We start from the raw sequence: 9,456 nt of genomic DNA, 5'->3' as shown, positions 1-9,456 counted from the left end.
ATATAAAACATCTGTGTATGTATGTATGTATGTATGTGTAGACCCCCAAAGCACAAAAGTGTTCTTGCAAAAACCAGAAAAATGCTGTATGCTTAAAAACTAAAATAAAATCAGAAAAGATGCCCTGAAATAACTTGTCTTTATTGAAAAAAAAAAAAAAAAAAAAAAAAACGAAACAGTTTGAAAAACTATAATTACAAACGGTAAAACAAACTTCTATCGTAACTTAAAAAGAAGATGGCTTAAACCTAAAACGTAACAGGTGCACATCCATTATAGATTGCAGTCACGGTTTATCGAGTGCACTTCCACTAAATCATGTTCATTATAATCGTAATTGAGATAATGTTTCTCTGTCAGCTAAGGGTTATAAAATGTCCCTCAGGGACTATCAGTATCTCTGCCGCGAGAAGATGGCTCCCATCGGGCTGAAATCATAACCTCAATATCATGGCTGCGGCAAAGCAGGGCCATTTATAACAAAGCTGTTAACCAGAAAACATTGCTTGACAATGATTTTTTTGTGTGCTAAGCAAACATTGAGTGGGGCACAGTCACAACACTGTTTAACTCATGTATTTTTGGCTGGTATTTTGTTAGCAATATCGTCTGTGCTTATAGCACGTTGTGCTTATAAGCTTTAATTGGGGTGTCGCATGCAACTTTGCCTCTATGCAATACTATCCGGAGGACATTGTTGCATATGCAATAATGTCCGCCGGACGGTTTTGCATATGCAGTTGTGTCCGCCCCCGTGCAAAACCGTCCTTGCAGTAAATTAAACGCCCTTCGTCGACGGAACATGTTTGCCTTTTTTTACAAGCTTTAAGCTGCGTCATGAATGAAATAGGAAATGTTCGGCCGCTGGTTATTCGCTGCAATCATAAAATACGTGAATATTCATGCTGCATAATAATATACGAAGGTTCAGCAGTGCATGCACGCCCGCTTACGCGCGCACATACATACAGTGATGTACATGAGCATAGACCTTTTCGCAAATACTGGGGCGCGCGCGTAAAGCTTGGAATTAGGTGCATTGTGGTCTAGCTGATTACAAATTTGATTCATATATATCCCACAATGCACCTCATTCAACAGTCTGCGCTTGCGCATTGGTATTTGCGATGTACATGTCCACCGGACGGTTTTTGCATAGCCCCGGACACGATTGCATATGCAAAAGTGTCCGGAGCGGACAGTATTGCATGGCGGACACGATTGCATCTGACAGGGGCCTCTCCTACAACATCGGACTCGAGATCTGAGGGATCGCTATTCGGACTGGGTTCGAATCCCGGTCATGAAACTTTGAGTCCTTGAGCACCCTGATATGGTTCCATTTGTTTATGAGCACCCCACGAAAGCTGTAGGAGGTATATTGCTGATCATTACAAACGTAATACTAATAGAAGTAATAACTAATTTCTATAGTGCATTTTTTAAATGACGTAAAAGGGCGCTTTACATTAGTGTCCAGTAGTCGATTTCAAAAAGAGTTTGACTAGTCCTAACTTATTAGGACTAGGCCTAAGAAATAATTACAAGTTTAAGGCTAGCCCTATAATAAGTTTGGATGAGTAACTCCGTCCTAAATCGAGATACGACTAGTCATTATGTCCATAACATTCATGTAATCTTTCTCAGCTCCTTGAGGTTGAAATTTAAGTTGGAGGGAATAGTATAAGTAGCCCAATATGCATTAAGCTACTGTAGGATGTGCTGCAATACTATTGTTACTAATTATAATACGGATTTGTTTGTGTTTTTACTACTCGTACAACCCAAAGTTTATTTGAACTCAACTTGTACCTGTTCTAAAACAGGTTAGCACGCGACGTCACTATGCAAAAAATAATTGCTCCTCTACTTTTGAACCGCCTGCTGCATGCGCGCTGCAGGGGGTCGCAAGAAAACACACTGTGTGCCAGCTCATTCTAAAAATAGCACGGGCGCGCGCGCGGTTTTTAAGACGCTCATTAATATGCAGCAACTTCTGTTTGGCATTTTAAAAAGTAGCATGGTGCGCATAGACCTTATCGCAAATACCAATGCGCAAGCGCAGACTGTTGAATGAGGTGCATTGTGGGATATATATGAATCAAATTTGTAATCAGCTAGACCACAATGCACCTAATTCCAAGCTTTACGCGCGCGCCCCAGTATTTGCGAAAAGGTCTATAGCAATAGACCTTTTCGCAAATACCGGGGCGCGCGCGTAAAGCTTGGAATTAGGTGCATTGTGGTCTAGCTGGTAGCAAAATTTGATTCGTATCTATCCCACAATGCACCTCATTCAACAGTCTGCGCTTGCGCATTGGTATTTGCGATAAGGTCTATGTACATAGGCTTAGCCACCATGCGTTGGAGAAGTGGTGGTCATATGCATACCAACCGTATAACTATATTATACAAACACTCTTAATTATCATCTTGGTGACCACAAGTAAATAATTATAATGCAGTGAAATACCCACTATAGCCTTGCTCAAGGCAGTCGAATTATTCACTCCGAAAAAAGACCGCCGCTGTATAAAAACCCACCCGTATTCACTGTGCGTAAAACCCACCCGTATTCACTGTGCGTAACATCGCACGACACGATGCCCCCGTACACTATCCGCATGCGGAGGCCGTCAGGCCGACAGCCTTGTAGGATCTGTGTTGAAGCCACTGACCTCATTACTATAATAAGCGAAGAGTTCCCACGGTCAGCTCATTACAATAATGCCCGCGAATAGCGAGACATGTTTACCTCACACACCACCACCACGGACGCATGATAGGTTCCAAAGGTCGTGATAAGGGAAGTGCGTGATTGGACGTCAAAATGAATAATTCATTTGCCTCACATCCTGTGTTGTCTGATAGGTCTGACGAACGATATACATATTCATGAGCTGCATACTAGCATATCCTCGAGCCCCCCCAATTTCGTCCACTACTGGAATTTTTTCAATACAACACATTAAAACGGGAAGATACAGATCCGACAAGGCTGTCGGCCTGACGGCCTCCGCATGCGGTTAGTGGTGTACGAGTGCGATGACTTGTGTGAACAGTATTCGTGCGATGTGACAGTGTGTGTATACGGGTTGGTCATTCGGTGTGATCGCACACACCATGCACAGGGTATACGGCGGGTGGGTTTACAGCTGCGTCTTTTCGGAGCGAATAATGCGACTGCCTTGAGCAAGGCTATACCCACTACAGAACATTGAAAAAAAAAAATACTACAACTCTTGTTATCTTATTTGTGTAGGGTGTAGGCCTAAGGTACCCATAAGAATGCATGGTGGACTCACTTCATTTGCAGTGTTTTGTTTTAAGGGCATGCCTTGCGGATTTTCTGAAAAATTGTCGCTCCTTTTTAACAAGGGGGTATACATGAACAAAATCAGATGCGAAACAAAGCAAATAAAGCACACTTGTAGAGTTGGTTCAACAATAATTATTTATGAGAACAATAAGTTCGAGCCGTTTCTAACAATGTTTTCGAGAACTCGGATTTAAAATTTGAGGTCTCGAAATCAAGCATATGAAAGCACACAACTTCGTGTTTTTTCTTTCATTACTACCTCGCAACTTTGTCGACCGATTGAGCTAAAACAAATTCACAGGTTTGCTATTTTATGCATATTATGTTGAGACACACCAAGTGAGAAGACTGGTCTTTGTCAATTACCAATAGTGTCCAGTGACTTTAAAGAAAACTTATACCATGTCCTAAGCTGATGTTTGCACTTCGAATAAAAAAAATTCCCCAAATGAAATTCTATCTTAAAACCCAATGAAACTTTATCCTTTAAACATTGAAATTGCTTATTGTGTATTCACATAGCATACAATTACAACACACTCGCACATCTTCAACTATATGAACTTGCTTACATGATTCACTGCACATACTTGTATGCCCACGTTTTGTTCAGCTAAAAGGGAACATCTATTTTGTTGGCACGTTATAGTCTTGTTGCAAAACGGCAGCGATGCTTAATTTATATACTCTTTTGAAATGCAGCCTTCTATTTTCGAAACCGTTCGTTTGTTTATTTCAAATCTATATAAGTGTAGGAATATTAGGCCTATATGCAATAAAACTAACCCGTGGAAATCTCATTTCATTGGTAGCGTTTTTTTTAGATGTCGCCGACACATCTGGAACGCTTATTACGAAGTATTAATAATCTGCATACACAATTTGAGAAAAATTGCTGACAGTAACGACTATCAAATTGTAGGAGATAAAACTGATATATTTTCCATAACCGCATTACTTCAAAGTGAAATGATTCTCAAAAAGCTATTTACAGAGGGCGCCCTTTTGGTAATTCATAAAAACTTGAGCGCCGCAAAACCAACATAATATTGTGCGAGTACCCCCCCCCCCCCACACACACACACACCTTCTTAGGCTAACTGATTCAGACGCTTGGGATTATGCGTCAGATAGAGTTTTACAGCTGCCGATAATTTAACCTTTTATTTTAAAGGAAAGCAGAATCTTGTTTTGGGAAATGTAAGACCCTTTAAATGGTCTCGATGTCAGGAAACACTTTAATGTGAGTATATTAAAAATTAATATCAACATGGGCCGGGCCCGATGGTGTTACTGTCATTCAACTATTTAGTGATGAACGCTTACAACAGTTGTCTTCTCTTCCATCATGTGGAATACAGGTCCCTTTTATAGTCAGTCAATCGCTCAAACTATTAGAGTTGCTCAAACGGCAAATGTTGCTTAACAGTTTTCTGCTTAGCAAAAGCGAGCAGCCCTGCATGATACATTCACAAATTGTACACCTACCAATAGTTTAGTTTTGCTGGTAACCGTATTCGTATCATTTTATCCAAAATCCAAAAACGAAACGGCGAGGACCATGACCTTCCAAGGTACACATTAATTAAACCAAACCCGGAAATTACCACTTCCTCTATTGGTGTCTTTTGGCAAACGGATATTTCACATTATATTATAAGGCTATTTGACGGGCCACTAACTTGTCACTGTCTTGTTCGGCAATATGTTACAAGTCATAAACTAAAAGGTGATCTATCCTTGAACTTACAAATCACACTCTCTCGACCACCCCCCCCCCCCCCCACACACCAACCCTTCTCCCATGCTGCAGCTCATTTAGTAACATTCGGTAACACTCAGCTCACAGCTTTACTCAGCTCACAGCTTATTTCCACAGTCAAATAAACTCTAATTCACCCCCAGTTTTCCACGTGATTATACATGCCTTTGCCTATAACGTGGGAAACGTACCATGGTCATTGACGAGGATGGCAAGAGTGTTCAAATACTGAAAGTGGTTTTAATTGTCTCGATTCGTTTGATAATGACTCTGAAAATGAATGGCAATAAACTTAAAATACATGGGTACGTAGAACAGCAGGTTTGGATAGCATAATGCATTTGGAGAGTCTGTTCACTTTGAAGTACTGCGGTGATGGATTTTGTATCTATTTTTTTTTATTAGTATCCCATCATCATCATCATGATCGGTTAGCATCATGCATTTCTGCACCGGCTGCCTGACTTATGATACGCTTCCAAATAGACCGTTCTTGAGCTGCCACTTCTGCCTCCTCCACCACTTCTGCCTCCTCCACAGACCACCCAGTGCCCAGTCTGGAGAGGTTCCTCTGGATTACATTTTTTCCATAGACCTTATCGCAAATACTCGGTACGCGCACAATAGACGTGGAATGAGGTGCATGCTGGTCTAGCTAACTATCAAATTTGGGTACTAGCTAGACAAGCATGCACCTCATCCGACAGTTTGCGCTTGCGCAATGGTATTTGCGAAAAGGTCTATGATGTCCTTAGGGCGCCCTCGTCTGTGCTGTTATTCATGGGTTGGTGACCAGTTGTAGAGTTGTTTAATGATGCGATTTTTTTCACATTCGTTGGAGGTGACCAAACCACTGCAATCTGCGTTTTCTTATGACCCTTGTAAGTTAAAGCTGTTTTACCCCACAGAGTGCTGAATAAAAAAAAAGCGTTACTGACAGTAACGCTTTTCAGATTGTGTTTGACATAAACGCTCCGGATTTCGGAAACCACTCTATGAAACATGTTTTCATCGATTAGAAACAGACAGTGGGTTCCAGTTACCAAAAGTATCCTCGAAAGAGAGTGTTTGTTCTCAAACTCGAATCTGCTGAGGAGATCTAACAAAAAATACCAACATATTGAATCTGACACCGACCCGCCGCATAAACCAAATCGTAAGAAGAGGACTGATATTAACCTGTTGAATTATTATTATCCACATTTCCTATAGTGAATGTCAAAGGGTAAAATTCGGCAACAATCCCGTAAATTATGTTATGAATATTGCAAGATCTAGATAGATGTCTTCAGTTTACGTCTTTTGTGTATACTTGTACTGGGAGGTTGGAGGTTGTGGTGAAATAGCAGTTCGTGTCTCTTCTTATGCCTTGGTGTGTTGCATCGATTTTAATGTTTGAAGAAAATGTAGTGCTATTCTAAGTCCATACTCTACAGGCTTATCAGACTACATGTTAAAGGAAGAGGTAATTGTCACTATTGGTAATTGCCTTTACAGTTGGTGTATCTCAACACATGCATAAAATAACAAACCTGTGAAAATATGAGCTTAATGGGTCATCAAAGTTGCGAGATAATAATGAAAGAAAAATAACCCTTGTCACACGAAGTTGTGTGCGTTTTTGTTGATGGTTGATTTCGAGACCTCAAGTTCTAAATTTGAGGTATCGAAATCAAATTCGTGGAAAATGACTTCTTTCTCGAAAACTATGGCACTTCAGAGGAAGCCGTTTCTCACAATGTTTTATACCATCAACTTCTCCCCATTACTCGTCACCACGAAAAGTTTTATGCCAATAATTATTTTGAGTAATTACCAATAGGGTCCACTACCTTTAAAACACGAATAGCGTATGTTTTACATTACTTACTCTATTTAGTCCGATCACATCCAGTAACCATGACTTCACTTCCTGTTTCGTAGAAACTCAATGCACAACTGACGATCTTTCATCAGGTGTTAACAAGGCCAAATACTGAACCAGTAACTACAGCAATATTAGTGTTCAAACGGGAACTTGTTTAAACCATGACACCTCCTTCCCCAAACAACAAAACCAACAGCTTCATGGCCACCACAAGCTATGAGAAAGAATCGTCCGGAAATGCTCATTTCCCGAAGACCGGAGAAAACTGTCCCCTTCACTCAACACGCTTGAGAGAACTCACCCTACAATTGACGTGTCATTTTGTGACAGTGACACAAATCTGCATCTGTGACTTGTTCTGCATGACATGAAAAGTTCAATTGACCTGAGTTTTAAGGGGAATTAGTTTCTTTCGGAAGAGTATCATTGATCCCAGTCTTTAGTTTCACCGTTCTAAGCTACACCCCCCATCAAGAACCAAAGCTCAGGGGTAAATTTCACAAAGAGTTAGGACTAGTCCTATTAGGACTAGTCCTTAACGAGATATACAAATTGCATGGATAGTCCTAAGTTAGGACGAGTAACTGGTCCTAACTCGAGATAAGACTAGTCCTAACTCTTTGTGAAATCCACCCCTGCAGAACCATTACCCCTCCCGCAAAAAAAAATAAGTATCTGGTAATGCCATTACTGCCAACCCGTAAAGAGATTTTAACTGAAAACGCCATAAAAAAAATACTTCCCGATCAATTCTGACTGTGTAGCTGGATATGTCATAATATTCAGCGTTGATCTTTCGAGCCATAAGCTATGGGTGGGAATTTGAGCCAAACGAATGTCGTAAAATGTATGTCAAAGCAACCGTCAGTTGAACTATGACCATCTATTTCGTTTTACCAGAGTATGTCATGGTCATAGACGAACTGGTTAACGTGGTCCAATATGAAAGCAGCTTTTGCAAGCAGATAAAGCCACGCAACAAAGCAAATCCATTGTCAACTCTGCTTTTATGGTTCACAACAAAAAATACACATTTGCTTCCAATAAACGGCTTCACGAATGGGCCCTGATCTGGCCCGACACTAATAGGTCGAAAGTTAGGCCATCGGCTCAACCTCCTAATTGTTCGCCCGAGTCATTAACATAATCAAATTTTTATTAATTTGGATAGTTGTTTTTATTCTACTTAACTCATGTATGTAAGTTATAACAACAGACAGACATGAACCTACTGTGTTTTGTGGTGTTTTGTGGTTATATACCCGTATACTTGGGCTTGCTTTTAACTTTGTACTGAAGATACAATGCAGTATGGTGCGTTTACTTTATATAAGCCACTCGACATGAATTATTTTGTGTGGTCGAAAACCATTTCGTGCCCTAGAAATAGATTATTTCGTGCTGCGCGAAATAATGAACGAACTCAAATTATTTACTTGCGAGTGGATTTGTTGCCATGTCCCTTCAGGGCCTCCGTAATCTTTTTTATACAGTCTCGTAAAATACATAGTTCGTTCTATTTCTCCGACTTAAATGTAATTATCGTTTGACTCTTTCAGAAGTAACTAACCTCATAACTTGAGTGGACACGCTGCTTTATGATATGAAGTAATACATGAACATAACTATTCTGTCAGCATCAAATTGAGCATGAACCAAAAGCGTTTATGGTGTCACTTTCTTGGCGCACCTTATCGTAGGTTTAGGCTCTTACGACGCCCTTTTAAACATGTATTGGCCTACTTAGGTCTGCCACATTGGCTTATATTGTGACATCATACTTTGCATATGATTGGGGGTAATATCAGTCTTGGTTCTTTTTGAAATCAAGTCCAATTATTTTCTCTGTAATGCCTAAAAGATGTGTCCCAACTCAAAAATATGTTCCAAATTTGTGAACGTTTTCGTTAACGTTTTTAAAACAACAGTACCTTGGGCACTGGGTCCTCTTCTGCACTGCATATAACAGATGGGTCATTATCTTACACTGTAGCCGACGGTAATTTTAGCAGACTAAATAGAGTTAGAGAAAATGTAAACCACCAGACTACAAAGTCCATCGGGATTTAAGGAGTTGTTTTCATTGAAAAGCCAGGCTCTGTGCCTTTAACGAAACGTCTGTGTTCATAGGGGGCTGCTCGGTGTCATCAGTAATCAACACAAACCAACAATCATGATGCACTTTACAACGATGACTGGATACCAAGTTGTAACTTAAAGGCACTGTACACTATTGGTAATTACTCAAAATAATTGTTAGTATAACAACTTACTTTGTAACGGTCAATGGAGAGCTGTTGATAGTATAAAACATTGTGATAAACGGCTCACTCTGTAATAACGTAGTTTTTAATAAAGGTAATTTCTCACTAACATGTTTAAATTGCATTCGAGACCTCAGCCGAGGTGTCGAATTCAAGCATCTGAAAGCACATAACTTGTGTGACAAGGGTGTTTTTCTTCCATTATTCTCTCACAACTTTGACGATCAATTGAGACAAAATTTTC

General features: G+C 40.1%; 1 protein-coding gene across 1 annotated transcript in view; it reads left to right on the top strand.

Moving 5' to 3' along the window:
• Window positions 1-9,456, top strand: part of LOC139953178 (uncharacterized) — a 107,337-nt gene that overhangs the window by 11,351 nt on the left and 86,530 nt on the right. The gene's annotated exons all lie outside the window — the stretch shown is intronic.

Source organism: Asterias amurensis, chromosome 2, assembly GCF_032118995.1.
Source record: "Asterias amurensis chromosome 2, ASM3211899v1".
Classification (NCBI taxonomy): domain Eukaryota; kingdom Metazoa; phylum Echinodermata; class Asteroidea; order Forcipulatida; family Asteriidae; genus Asterias; species Asterias amurensis.
This window is presented reverse-complemented; position numbering and strand designations above follow the sequence as displayed.